This window comes from Zonotrichia leucophrys, chromosome 1A (genome assembly GCF_028769735.1).
Source record: "Zonotrichia leucophrys gambelii isolate GWCS_2022_RI chromosome 1A, RI_Zleu_2.0, whole genome shotgun sequence".
Lineage (NCBI taxonomy): Eukaryota > Metazoa > Chordata > Aves > Passeriformes > Passerellidae > Zonotrichia > Zonotrichia leucophrys.
In genome coordinates, this window is record NC_088170.1 from 15,993,850 (window position 1) to 16,009,179 (window position 15,330).

General features: G+C 41.6%; 1 protein-coding gene across 6 annotated transcripts in view; it reads right to left on the reverse strand.

Annotated features, from left to right (window-relative positions):
- PACSIN2 (protein kinase C and casein kinase substrate in neurons 2) overlaps positions 1-14,976 on the reverse strand; it is a 56,004-nt gene extending 41,028 nt beyond the window's left edge. For 3 of the 6 annotated variants that reach the window (XM_064701713.1, XM_064701675.1, XM_064701706.1), the window contains exon 1: positions 14,380-14,490. The gene's annotated coding sequence lies outside the window, so the exon portion shown is untranslated. Of the gene's footprint in view, positions 1-3,633; positions 3,654-13,907; positions 14,039-14,379; positions 14,491-14,896 lie in introns of those variants that run through there. The other 3 variants (XM_064701681.1, XM_064701694.1, XM_064701699.1) reach the window with 3 other exon arrangements.
- Positions 14,977-15,330: the final 354 nt, after the last annotated feature.

The window sequence follows — 15,330 nt, forward strand, 5'->3', positions numbered from 1 at the left end:
GGCACAAAAGAGAGATGGTGAGTATAGCTGTAGGGGTTTTCTTGTCATTAAGTATTATTAACCTGTGGTACAATATCTGAAGGATATATACAAAATCTGAAGGATACACAGACAAATACTCCTATAGAGGCTTCTTTTCTTCCTTTTGTGTTTAACTTGAAATCCATTTTATACTGAAAAAAATCTGTGCAACTGTCCATATCTGAAGGATAAAAGAGCTGCTTCACCACGGCAAAATATCTACTTGATGCATCAGTTACCCAAAATTATAAAAACAGATAATACACTTTAAAACCAGTTATATTTTACTTCTAAAAAATAGCATTGGTAAAGAATGTGCTATGTGGAGTATTCAAGAGCTTAATGATATTGATTCATTAGACAACATGCATTTATTCTCTATCCTGTGATTTATGAAACTGAAAATGAAATGTCCAACTCTTGGCACCTTCCAACAAATTGCCTACCTCATAAGAGCTACGAAGAATTTGAATATTAAGCACATTTCATGGGAAAACACCTTCATATCTACTTTATATTTTTATCACACTATCTTAAAAAGCCTGTAGCCATAATTCCAGCTGAAAATGCCAATTTCAAACCAAGGAAGGTTGAAGTTTATTGATCCTGTCATGGACCAGTGACACTTTAGCATTGGAAATTCTGCTCATTTGAGTCTGACAATTGATGATCTAGTTAACTGTGACAGAGGACAATCTAGTAGGCTTTGTTTTCATCAGGAAAAGAATCCATTACTTTTCAGGCCCACAGAAGATAAACATTAGATCTGTTTGCATTTTTAATGCCAGATTTTAATTGGGAGTTCGACACAATAACTGATGAAAGTGGGAAAAGATGAGGATTATGGTGAGGGTCACAGGATCCTGCAAACTAGTCCTGGGAGCAGATGAGGCTGGATTACTCAGTATCTCTTCAAAGAGTGTTCAAAAGCCACACTTCTCTACAGTAATCAGATCCCACAAGAAATATTTCAGCAGAGTATTTGTCAAGTTATAATGATAACAGAACTGTGCAGCAGCCTGACCCCTCTAGTCCAGTCCTTCATGGGAAAGGGAGCCTTGCTGAGACCACCCAGCACCCTGTCCAGCCACAGCTTCCAAGTGTTCAGTGGTGGGGACTCTACAATCAATTATCTACCAGTTCACAAGACATGACTCCTGAAAGACAAAACCTAGAGTGTCATTCTCATGGCCAGTTACATTTCATTTGCTTTTTTACCTTCTGCACACACACAACTTTAGTCCATTTTTCTTTTTTCTTATGCTGAAGTACAAGGCTACACAGATGAATCCTGCAGCCAAAGCCATTCACTAATCCTTTAACCATGAATTCTAATACGTGAAGAAAAATTTTATGGTACTGGTACAACACAAAAAGTTCACACTCTACTTAATTCATGACATAGGTCTTTCACTGTGGTCCATTTTGCATGACATAAACTGCAGATACTCAGGTAACGAGGCCAGAAAAAACACTCATTTGGTACACACATACTCAACAATTAGTCTTTGTCCTGGCCATGGTACATCCTGGTATAACTATGTGCTCCTTATCATATAAACATATTTTTATTGTAACATCCACTGGCATGAGATAAAGCTCTAAATCCAAACTATTTCAGACTTGCATTTCTACCACTGACACCTAAAACTCCTTTCAAACGAAGGCAGCTGTTCTTTCAGAAATATTTGTGTGCCTATTCTTATTGATGCACAAATTGAAGAATTTTAATGACACCAAACCAGTCTAGCCAACATTTTGTTAGAACTAACATCCTCCTGCAGTTCAGCTGTAAGAACTTTTTCTAAAAGAAGATACAGTAGTTGCCACACAAATCTTGTGTTGGTCTTCACTCTGAGGCTCTCAGCAATGATGCCTGGTACCAACTGGAACAATTTAGAACTGCAGCATGACTGTTATGCAGTATCAGAAGAGTCCTACAGTTTTTTCAAAGCTCTCCCTGGATGCTTGTGGGAGAGTATTTGAACTATATCCCTACAACATTCACCAAATAAAGACATTTCTAAAGATAGCCTTTTCAACCTAAAAATAGTGCAGCAATAAAGAAGGCCATTTGAACAGGTTTAGTGCTGGCTCACAGCTGTGACTAAGTCCTAGCAAAATTAGCTTTAAGATTACTTTTACTAACTCCCTCATGGTTCCAACTAACAAATTGCATCACCACTGCTCATTTTCTGGTGTCTGGAAAGGTGAAAGTCAAAGGAAGACAGCATCAGCATAGACAGGTTGAAAAAAGTTCCTCCTAATGTCACTCATACAAAGTAATCAGGACACAATTACACAGGAAGGGTCCTTTTAGCTATGAGAAAAACTTCAGGCTCAAGGAATCCAATATATCCATGTACAAAGCCAGCACTTTTGCCTATAAGATAAAGGCACTGAAAGCTTATCCAAATTTTGAAAACCTCTAAATTCATATTTTACATTCCTCTAGTTAAGGCATTTCAGCAGTAATATTCCAGAATATATTCAATGATTTCAGAATTTGGAGCCAAGTTACTTCTATAAGGCTTACTCAGCCTAACACAGATAACAAGTAATTCTGTATCATGTTCTGAATTCCAGAGAAAACCAGAAGGAATCAAATAAGAAATTCTTAAATGAATTTTCAAACACCTAAGTTCTTGCTTGAATATTTAAGTTTCAGCAGCCTAGCTTTAGATAAAACTCCACTGCATTTTCATTTTATATATTTGACATATATATGCCAACTCCCTACTTGTACTTGTCTTTCACCTGAGATGATTTTCCCACCCTCCCCTTAGGACAGAAAACCAACTGGGAAACAAGATATAAATGTCTTTTCAAGCATATGTGGTTGGACTTCCAGGAGCTCTTTCAGTACTCACAGCTACATAAATTCTAATGTCAAAGCCTAGGTGCAATGTGCTATTCTTTGCACATTCCAATAATTCTCTTGAGCCGCTTCAGCTGCATAACTAGAAAAAGTAGCTCAAATTTAATTCATTCTGGGAAGCAATGTGGAGATTCCTGGAGGATTGCAACAACAGTTGACAAAGCAATTTAACAAGAGCTATAAGTTCTACATTGCTTATTTCTCCCCATTTGCAGGGTTGAACACTGCAAGTTAATTGGTATTGCATTACAAAGAGTGTTTCATAAGATTTTCATAAACGGGGTTTTTTTTCTGAAATGAGATTACATAACTTTGTTCTCTAACTATTCACTGCAATAAAAAAAATTGAAGGATTAATGTGATACATTTTTCCTTGGCAAATTCAAAACATATTTTGAGAAGGATGTTTATAAAATCTCCAGCTTTAAAGAGCCAATTTGTACAAGAGATTTTGATGGTATTTTTCCTACCTAATAAATTGCATCCCAGTGAGTATAGATAAATTAGACGCTTTACACAACCCTGAAAATTACAAAAAACCTAAACACACAATAAACTTCAAAACTGAAATACTAAAATGATTCACAACTCATATAAAATAATATCAAAAGATATTTTACTGGGATAGCAATATTCACTCAGAAAACATAGTATTTTATCTGTATATATGAAATAATCCATATGTGAAATAAATACTGCAAATGCAAAAAAATCCCACAAACCAAATAAAATACCTTTAGATGTACTTGAAAACTCCAAACCTGTTCATTTCTTTCTTGATGTGCAATAAGACCTTTGCAGTGACATAAAAGCTTCTAAAATTATTACTGTAAAACTAGTAATTTTGTTCAGCAACAAATTAATTACATGCTAAATTTAGTACTACTTTTCCTTAATTACACAAAGTGTTTCTGCAATGCCTAACAACAAGCAGAAACAAAGGTGCTTCCTATCCAGACTCTTTTGCAAGAAAGGGGAGGAGGGATAAAAGGGAGATCTCCAATCAGAGTTTTAGTTTCTGTACAGGGCCAGTAAAAAAACCCCAGCTAGAAACAGAAACCACATAATATTTTTTCAGACTAATCAAAGTATAAATCCTAGAAACTATAGGTTATCTTGCACAGCCCAAAATAAATTCAGAATCACTGCATGATACTTGTTTCATCTATTTGTGTATGGATCTGTTTGGGACTGACCTGACAAGGATTAACATTGCACAGCACAGATTTTACTCATGGCACCACTCACCACGGGATTTACATTCTACCAAAAACTAGGGAATAGCCTATTCTAAACCAAGAGCTAAAAATGGAGTCATTTGATACAGACTAAACCCACATGTTGCTCTCTGATCTAGGGATGCAACAAGCCAAAGCAGAAGCAGCTGTGTATATACTACTTTGGACAAAGAACTTCTTAGCCAAATTCAAACCTATTTTATGAACAAATCTCATTTAAAATAAATATTAAGGTTCACATACAGAGCACTTAAAACTATACGGATTGTCCTTTAATTTCTTCAAATTTTTGTGTACGAACATAACTAATAAATTTGGTCCTAGCTCAATGAAGAGACAACACATTCATGATATCCCAGGCACCTTTACCAGTGCAGACAACAATTAAACAGAGAAAACCACAAAATATTCTGCAATACTGTTTTAAGATGTTCTCTGCTAGCCCATCTAAGCACCTGCTGAAAGAAAAATAAACCTGGTGGTGTAGTAGTGCACTCAGAATAGCCAAGAAAGCAGACTGGACAGTACCACAGAACAACAGTAACCTAACTAAATCAACTTCTCAAATTCCAATAATTCTAAAAAAAAAACAAATCCAAACCCAACCAATCAACCCAAAAAAGACCTCCAAACCAACAAGACCCAAACAAAATCCACCAAATTAACAAAGAACCCTCATAAAGCACAAAAAACAAACATCCAAAAACACAAACCCAAAGAGGTTTTGATAGGGTACAGAAGCAGCAGTTTTTCAGTCTAGGAAATTATAGCAATGGCATGGGTTTTTGTACATCCAGATTTTACCCTAGGAGAATGAAAAAAAAAAAAAAAAGGAATGAAGATATTAACATTATAAAAACACACTTGATTCTGTCCACAAAATTACATCAATTTTGGAAATTAAATATTGAATTGAAATTCAAAGCTATTTCTTCAACACTTGTTTTAACAATAATGTGCCAACAGATTTATCTAAATCATCTTCAAGGAGTTTCAAAACAATTATTAAGCATTCAGTTTTTTTTCTGTAAATACTGTATCTCATTACATAAGAAAAAAATATCAGCATTAAACTTTAGAAACATCTACATTATTTACAAGTGAATATTCTAAAGGTAAAAAGGCAAGGACTTTTGGCTCCTTTCCACTTGGAACTTGTTTAAGTTTAAAAAGTATTTCAATTGTCTTCTTCCACTCCAAAATATTTTAAGCAAAAAAATCCAGAAAACACCCACAAGTTTACTTTTAAATTGCTTAATTTAATATAATTTTATACTTATGTTCTATTCACCCATGCATTTAAAATTGGTAAAAATCAAGAAACAAGGTCAAGCATATCTGCATTTCCCTTAACTGCAGGCAGTGTAAGGGTAGAGTGTGAGTGCAGAAGAGTCACATCTTTCTGGGCTGTATTTCAGCAGTTCAGCTAGCACAGCTTCAGCTGCCAGGGCAAACAGCAATGTTGCATTTATATCCATTCCATTCCCTTCCTTTATTACACCTGACCACCTTTGGCATGCATCTGATTATAAAAGCACCTGTTTACATGCAACATTCACTTTACAGGTCAACTTTACAGAAATCATTCACTGCACTCCATAGCTCAACACGTAGCTCTTCACTTTGTTCTGGCACAAATTCATTCCACTGACAGTGACTGATATTGTTTGTGCCACATCCCCAGTCATCCCTCCTGACCCATCCCTTTGCCATCGATTCTGTTTGGGAAGTCAGGTGCTTTATCCAGCTGAAAATGACTCTGCAAAAATAAAAAGTTTCTTGCTGGACCAAAGAACCAACACCAGACACAGCACAGCCAAATAAACACCACCACCACCACGGGGCAAACAGCAAGAACAAATAGCTGAGTAACAGTGAAAAACTGATTTCCTGTTTTAGTCACAACACAGACTATCATTGGTTTTGAAGTTACTTATCACTGCAAGTAGAAGCAGCAACAAACTTTGGAGCCAGACTAACAAGCTACAAGACATTACAGTAACACAAATAATAGGCAAGTACACAGACCACATCCCTTCAGAAAGGCTGGCACCCTGAAAGAAAGGCAAAAAGATTTTTTCATTGTTTATGTGTAAGCAGCAGGCATACAAGAGATTATTGCCTTTGGGAACATAAATCAAGCCCATTTAATAACACTGAAACTACACAGTTCATATCACACAGCTGAAGAGCTTGTATGTAGGAAGAGAGGACTGGTCAAGAAAGGAGTGGGGACACTTCTGCAATAATATTCATTATTCATTTTAAATATTAGCAACTTTAAAGAACACTTAATACTCCCCAGAGTCTCTGCACCACACCAGCACTAAGTGGTATCCACCAGAGGCCACTAATGCACACTACACAACACAACATACACACAGCTCCTTCTGCAATGAGCTGCTGTGGGAAGGAGAATGGCACATTCTCATGGGACCCTCTGGTCCCACCCATGTATGTTGCATGTTTCACCTTCCCAACTGCTAAATTTGTATGGGATTTACAGGTGACAGTGTCCTAACTCCAACCGCACATTGCATTCCCCATGAAGGAACTCCAGGCATCCATACCCCCAAGAGAGTGGATGACAGAATTAAAGTCATCCTGTCCTGAGAAGCTCAGCTTTGGCAGCCTGATAAAACAATATGACTTCAGCATTATTTTAACATTACTATATAATATGAGAATAACAGATAACTACACACGACTTTTTTAATAGCTGTCCCCAAAGCCACATTAGAAGAAGAAAACCACATTACCTCAGAAACACCTCTATGTGAACTGAAAAAGAGGGGTAGTTCACAGTAACAAATATAACAAAAGCTAGAAATGACAAGATAGCAGAATGAACACATAAATAGTTGTATTGGTAGACTGCAAATATATTTAAAGCTTCTTTATTATCCTTACTGTAACAACCTTCACAACAATGCTATCACTCACTTTAATGTAGTAACAAGGCAGAAGACGAATGCTGATAAATAATCTTATCTGAGAGGTATGATTGTTAGCCTTCAAATTAGAAATGAAAAGGACTTAGGAGCCCAAACCAGGTTTTGTTCAAGAATTTTAAAATACAATTTGGGATGCTCTAGCAGGCTCAGAACAAAGAAACACCCTGACAATGCCCAGGCACTCCCTCCTTCATGCTCCTGAAGGAAGCCTTTGCCCCCATCCCTGGAAAATTACCTGATGTGGTACAAAACAACCTCCAGGTCCTGGCCATGCCCCTCCTGCCTACTGCATAAATTAACCTGTCCTGGCCAGAACCAGGACAAATCAATTAAAAAAGAACAAGTGAGATTCCATCTGAGCATACCAAGTTGATAATTATTATTGCATAGTAAAAAGAAAGATACTACACAACCAAACCCTTAGCATCACTTTCCTTTTTATGACGACACCATCCTGAGTGATGGTTTAGTTATTCTGATCAAGATGCAGAATAATACAAGCTCAGTCTGATGTTACATTTGTTTTAAGCCCTGAAAAGACAGAGTCAAGAAATATTACAAAGCTGGATGTGTTAATCAAGCTACTGCTAAGCTATTTACCATTATTATTGGTGACCTGTGAACAGATCAGGAATCATGACTGATCTACTGCCCAGACAGATTTAAAAAAAGCCTGAGGAAATATAAAATAAGAACAAAATCAGTGCTGATAAACCTTTCTAGACTGTTTGCTGAAATGAGCACAACCTAAAGATCCTAATTTGCAATTCACATTGGGCTGTACCAAGACAAAATTTAATTTCCCTATCTCATAAATATGAACTAATATTTTAAGCATCAAGTCTGAAGAATTCTGAAATGGAGCAGAACACTAAGCTGAATGTGCTCAATGAATTTTAGGATAAAAATAAAGTGCTGTTAGGTAGGCAGCCAGAAGTATTTATTATCTGACTATACATCAGAGATTACCCTGTTAGGGGCAGCAGGACTAATTAGCTGACTGGGCACCTAACAGGGTTGTGGTAGACTCTACACCCATTTCACCTAAAGGGGAAATTTTCTCTGTGGATGTATCAAATTCCAACAGGGATCCATTCACACAAGTCCTAGGGATGGTGTTTTTCAGAAAACATCAGATGATTACAAATGGTTCTTTCCTGGATTAAGTTTATTAATCATTCCTTTGCATTTCTTCTGCATACTATTAGCAACTGGATAATCAACCTAATTACATCTTTTTAAGAGAAGCGGCAATTAAAATCTGTTTAATCAAATAATAATAGCTTAAAATGTCTATAGAATGCTAATGCATGATCCACATACCAAAACTGCCTATTCATTAAAGCCATCTCTAACACATGCTCCTGAGGATACAGCCGAATTTGCAGCCCATGGAGGACCCACAGAGGAGCCATGAAAGCCCAAGGGGGACTGTGACCCCCCATGGGTATCCCAGGCTGGAACAGGCTCCTGGCAGGACTGTGACCCCTGGAGGACCCACACTGGAGCAGGCTGCTCCCAAAGGACTGACTCCCTGGAAAGGACCCACTCCAGAGCAGTTTGTGAAGAACTGCAGCTTGACAGAACTCATGTTGGAGCCGTTTGTGGAGAGCTGTCTCCTGTGGGAGGAGAGAAAGAGTGTGAGGAGCAAAGAGTAGCTGAGATAAATGTGTGAAGAACTGACTGCAACCCCCATTCCTTGTCACCCTGTGCCAATCACGAAGGAAAATCAGGAGGGAAGCTGAGCCTGTGAAAAGGGGAGGGTTGGTTGAAGGTGTTTTAAGATTTGGATTTATTCCTCACTACCCTACTCTGATTTGATTTAAAATGTTATTTTCCCTGAATCAAGTATGTTTTGGCCATGATCATAACTGGAGCGAGACGTCTCTCTCTCCTTATCTCAACTTGTGAGCCTTTTGTTATAGTTTCTCTGCCCTACCCAGTTAAAGAGAGTGACAGAGCTGTTTGGTGGGCAGCTGGCATCCAGCTGTGGGCATCTCACCATAGGCCATCAATGACACAGGAACAGAATAAAACTTTTTTTCACTTAACTTCCCATTTAGAACTCTGTTTGCTTAAGACAGCATGGAAGTGTGCTTTGGGAAGTGGCACTACGAATCTAAAGTTATTTGGTTGATCATTCTTTATCCATATGTGCTGGTTGTTACTACTTTCAGTTGCACCAGCTTTTGAAAACAACAAAAAACTCAACTCTCAGAGCCCTAACATAATAATCAGTGAGAAGGCAATACTCCCAGGTGTGGGTGTAACAGTTTCTAAGAATTTAATTGCACAAAAGAGGGAAAGCTAACCACTCAATTTATTTCTATCTGTATCTGAATAACACTAGACTGACAGCATTCTTTATATGAAGCTCTCTAACACACAAAAACTAATGAAAAGTTGTGCAAAGGAAATGGTTACCCAGTTTCTCCTACATAAAACAGCATGAACAGTGTTCACATTTTGGAATGGAACCGTAACCTCACTCAACACAGCAAGAACTTAGGAGTGATTTCCTTCAAATGAATTCCCTCTGGACCTTAAAGCAAGCTGTTCAGCAGCACCTAGAAATTACGCACAATTATATGTTGACCAGATATCAGATTACTTTGAGTACTTAGATTATTTCAGGTAATTGAAAAATGAGTTTTGAAGCTTTTATCTTTAGCTATTAAGGGATGAAGAGAACCCGAACACTTTGGAAAAATGTTTTTGAGACTATTATTCAAGAACTGTGGAAGTAAGCAAGCCTACAAGTTGATGTTGCATACATGTGGTTCCATTAAACACAGAGTTCATTTAACAGATCTGCACCTGTTTACTATCCATTTATCATTTCTCCCAAAAAGAAAGCAGCATTGTTCCACTCAGCAGGGAGGTAGGTATCTGTCAAATTGCCAAGAAAGCCTTAATTAATGGAGAGGATGAGAGGTTCAAGTCCAACCAAAACCACGTCCCATTTGTCCTTTGACTCACTGCAGATTATTTATTGAAATATGTACTTCACTTTACCCCTTTTAAAAAGGACATATGATGCATATTCACCCTGCACCTTTTATTTAACCTATCAAGTTAGAAATTAGAAAAAAACCCAGCTCATTATATTCTTTGTCATATTACTTAGAAGTTAATCAAGTATGGCTGCTATCGAGAATAAAAAATATCATTTAAAAAAACTCTTATTTCGATATTCACCTGCTATTGCTATGCCAGGTAAGAAGTTCTGTGCAAGCTCATTTTGTAACCCAAAACCCTGGCTGTGAGATGCCAGGCACAAAAACTCTGCTAGGCCTTCTGGAGCCCAGTCAACATACACATCTTGTTGCTACAATCACCAGGTGGCAATAGATCTACCTGGTATGTGGGAGAGATTAATGTACAGTCATACATGAAAGTCAGACTTATGAGCCCTGTTTGTGCTACTCATGCACAAAGACACAGTAAAATAAGACAGAAAGAATATCACACTTCTGCAACAAGGACTTCAGGATGAACAGTACAGTAACAGCAAGGGCAGCCAGTTTTATTAGTAGCAAATGACTTATTACTTTATATCAAAAGCTAAGAGCTTGCAAGTACAGCAGGATTCCATGATGCATTAATCACAAGAAGATACTTAGAGCATACTTTCATATCCACAGTGTCACTTAAAGTCTGAATGGTGCACATTTTCAGGGCATGTACTATGTTACATTTACAAGTAGATGTCAAAAGATGACATAAAATCCACCCTTTTTGGTTTCAGTAAAACTCTGTCAAAGAAATATTTAGTAATACCATAGAGATTTCTCATTCACACCATTTCTGCTGTTCATACTGTAGTCTGTCATTCACTGCTCTAGGGTATGTGATAAAAGGCAAAGAACGTTGTTTAAAATTTTTGGTCTTCAGATGCCTTGGAATTAGTTCTTTAAAGCAGAGTCCTACACAAGCAGAAAGGATTAACAATAAGCACCAGCCCAAAGCCAAACAGTTTGAGATACAGGTTTCCAATACTATCAAAATGTTTACAAGACCTTGTGTAAGCCAGAACAGTTTTAAAATATTTGCATAATCTAAAAACTTGAGCCAAATCACCTTACTTAAAGCCTGAGAGACATTTTCTTTTTGCCTTGGAGCTCATTACTGTGCAGTGTTACAACAGCCATGTTAGTTCTACCCCTATTTGCTAATTAGGGCTGGGAACCTCCTCAAATATTGACACATCCTGTCCACCAAGATCCACAGGACTCTGAGCAAGTGCACCAGTGGCTGAAGCAGAATCCCTCACACTCCAAGGAGCACTCATCAAGGCAGATTCCAGACCAACACCATTAGAGAAATTTGGATTATTCCCCTCCCCTAAGCAAGGCACCTTAAAGGATAACACATAAAGGAACAACATTCAAGTCTTGTGACAAATTGGACTATGGAGACTGTGAACCAACCACAGGGTACAGCAGCTCCAGGTTATTCTTTCCAACCCCAGTGTGCCAAGCAGCCACGTAACATTCATATTAAACACAGCATTCTATTCAGTCACACAACACTTAGCTCAGTTTACCCCAACACAGTTACATCACTCTTGTAGTTCCTACTCCTTCCTTTTCATCTCCTGGGAATAGTTCATCCTTACATTAAGTCAAAAATCAATAACTGGGCTTAGCTGAAAAGAACAGTGTCACCTCCTGAAGTTCTGGGGATTATGACAGAGCTTGAATTAAATCCCATATTACAAAGAAGTTGTTAATCTCACAGACTAGTCTTAAATTCAAGCATTAGACATTTCATTCCAGGCCTCAGGCAACAAGAAAGCCATTAAATCGTAGTATTTTTTTAAAAGCAGAGATTCTAAGAACTGAAAAGGAACTCGTGAATTAGTTTATATGGAAGTTTAAAAAATATATTTAAAAAAAGCCAAGCCAAACCAAAAACCACCTTCAGTCTGCATCTACTCTTCTCCTGGCTCAATGCATGAGAAGATGCAGTTTTTCCAGGAGCTGCTACAGTAAGAAAACCAGACACTAAGTCAGAAACAGAAAGCTACCTTTTAGCTACTTTGCATTACAACACAGATTTGTACAAGCACAGGCAACTTTTGACTGGCAGCACTGCTAAGCATTTCATCCAATTCCTGCAATGAACACAGAATTTTCTTAGCCTTCATTTACAGGCTACCCATTCAACCCACAGTCACCTCCAGGCTCATTTTAACCATCAGGGAAGCACAGAACTGACATGTGGATATCTTTAAGCACATAGCCCAGTTGGCTCCAGAGCAGGAAAAGGTGTCCATATGCTCCACAGACAGACCATGAGAACAAAACTTCTCATTCCTGACACTAAATCATCCAAACATGTCACCTGGTAAAAATAACAGGTTCACTGATTTCAGACCAACATTCAAATGGCTTGTCACAAGAAAAGAAAGCAGACATCTAACCACCAGAAAGATGTATCACCCAGGTATTTTCTGAAGGCACTGTTTAAAAACATTCATATACCACAATGATCTAGACCACAATCAAAAAGCCATTTTATTATGGTATTTCAAAGGCACAAAAAAGGGAAAAATTGATCCAGATTTGTAAACTACTTCCCAAAGGGAGTTTGGAGCACTTCAGCACAGAACAGTCACAGCAAGGTGGCACCTGCACACCTCTTCTGCTCACCACACTGAAGCTGTGGTGAACAGAGATCAGGGATCTCTAAAATAATGCTGCACTGTGCTCAGCAGACATGCTCCTTATGCTAATATGTGCTCCTGTTTAAGCTGATTCAGCCATAATTGGCAGAATATAACTACTATCTTTGAAGGCAAATTGCAAGTTTGACAAAATATAATTTCAGGCAGGTACAGGTATAAAACAGAGCACAGGACTGTTCAGTGTTAACAACCTTAATAGTACAGAATGCAATTAACAAGTTCTGACCAACTGAAATACAGCTGGCAAACTCTTTTAGTTTGAGAATGATCCTTTTATTGCACTAAAACCAGAATGAAAACTCAGTTGCTTACATAATGCAGCTTTCACTATGGCTCTTATCATAATGCACTACTACCGTTTTAACTTCTAAAAGGGAAAGGTTTTTGGCTTTAAAGAAGAGCTGAACAGATGCTGGCATTAAATCCCAATTAGCAGAAGGGAATCCCTCACCCATTCCCCAATGGCAAGAGAGAGCAGTCTCGTGACAGCCTTTTAAGCAGGAGGTTGTGGACCACAACAGAAACAAAAGTGCCTTGCACATCCATGGCTTGTTTTTCTTACCCCAGTCTGTGTCAAATGATCAAACTTACACAAACAGGTACAGGAAACTTAAGGAGCGGTGAACTAGCTTTAAATTATCCTAGCTAATCTATGATTTTAATCAAGTAATTCAAGCGTTTAAAACTGCAAGACTGCATTTAGTTTTCAAAATGTTCAGTTTACAAAGGACAGCGTATGGTATTTGCATCTTTCTGGCTTCCTTCAGTGCTCAGGCAAAAGGATGACTAAATCTATCAGCTTCTGAGTCACTGCAAGCAGAGACAGCTGAGAGGGACAGATACAGCGAGGCAGGCAGACACTGTACCCATCCTGTCCTTCCCTAACCAGGTAGCCTCAGTGCACATAAAGAGATGTCTGTCTGTCTCTCACACACACATTTCGCTCTGGGACATGAGCAGATTCTTTCCATAAGCCAAAAAAGGCAAAGTCAAGATAGAAGGCGGCAACGGCAAGACCAAGAAGCTTGAATGAGCTGGGTCATTACCAGTACTCAGGAGGGACTGAGCTGCCTAAAACCTCACTCTCCCCCGTAAAACAACTCCTCCCACCAAATCAGCATCGTTACCTGCCACCATCCGGGACGTCCGATTCCAAAGCCTCGAGACAAAACCCAGCTGCTCAAGTTTAGGACTCCATCGTCGCCTTCCTTTCCTCCCCAAACCAAAGCCGCCACCGAGTGGGTCACTAAACTTCCCCGAGCAGGGAGCTCTCCCCTCCTACAGGAACCGAGCCAGTGTCGTCATCCCTCGCAAGCCCCGGCCCTGCCCTTCCCCGCCTGGCGCCCTGCAAGGAGAGCTTCACCTTCCCCGCGCCCGCCGCAGCGCCGTGGGGTGGGCGACCCGCACCCAGCGGGCTCCCCGGGGGTCGTGCCCCGGCCCGGCCCGCTCGACCCGATCCCAGCACGGGCAGCACCGGCGGCTCCCCCCGCCCGGACCCACCGCCCGCCATTGCCCAACGGCTCCGACGGGGATCCCAACCCGGCCGCCAGCTCGAGCCTCTCCCGAAGGCGGGGCCCCGGGGCGCGGAGCGGCCCTCACCTGCAGCGCCGGGACCTGCCCGTCGCCCGTGCCCGGCGGGGGTGGGGGTGACGAGACGGCGAGAGCGCGGTGGAACCGACCCGACCCCGGCGCTCCGCTCGGCGCCGCCGCCCCCGCCCGCCCCCTGGCGCCCGCCCAGCCGCCTTCCCATTGGCCGAGAGCGCGGGCAAGCTCCCGCTCCGCCGCCGTCTATTGGCTCTCAGTGACTGCCAATCAACGCCGCTTCCCCGCTGGGGGCGGTGAGGGCCAATGCGCGCGCCCGCGGCCAGCGCGCGCTCCCCGGTGACCGTCGGGGACAGCCAGAGCCACGCGCGCGGCCCCGCCCCCCGGCCCTCACCCCGACGGGCTCCGACCGCCCCCGGCCCGGGCTCCCCCCGGGGGCTCCGACCGCCCCCGCCCGGCCTTCACCCCGAGGGGCTCCGACCGCCCCCGCCCGGCTCACCCCGGGGGCTCCGACCGCCCCCGGCCCAGGCTCACCCCGGGGGCTCCGACCGCCCCGGACCCCTCCCGGGCTCACCCCGGGGGCAGCGGCTGCCCGGCCCGGCCGGCCGCAGCGTCAGCCAGGTGTCCGAGTGTAGGAAACCGTGACAGGAGCACTGCGGAACGTGGCAGGGCGCGGCGGGAATAACGCTGGGTCTGCGTCCCGTTTCCACTGCGGGGCACCGTGAATAAGCAGATGTTTCCCGGAGCGAAATGCGAGCGAGTCGACAGATCCCGGGAAGTGTCCGGGACTTTTCGGCGCCCGGCAGCGCTGCAGGCGCTGGTTCCGCTCCGCACAGCGCGGGGCGCTCCGCCGGCACTGCGGCACCGGGAGCGCCCGCTCGGGGCCGGGCCGGGCTCGCAGCTGCCCCGGGCACGGACTCAAGGACAGGGGCCGCCTCTGCCGTGGCACTGCTGGCTTGGGTACACCGCTCTCCGCGGAGCTACGCTGTTCTCGCCCAGTATCAGAAC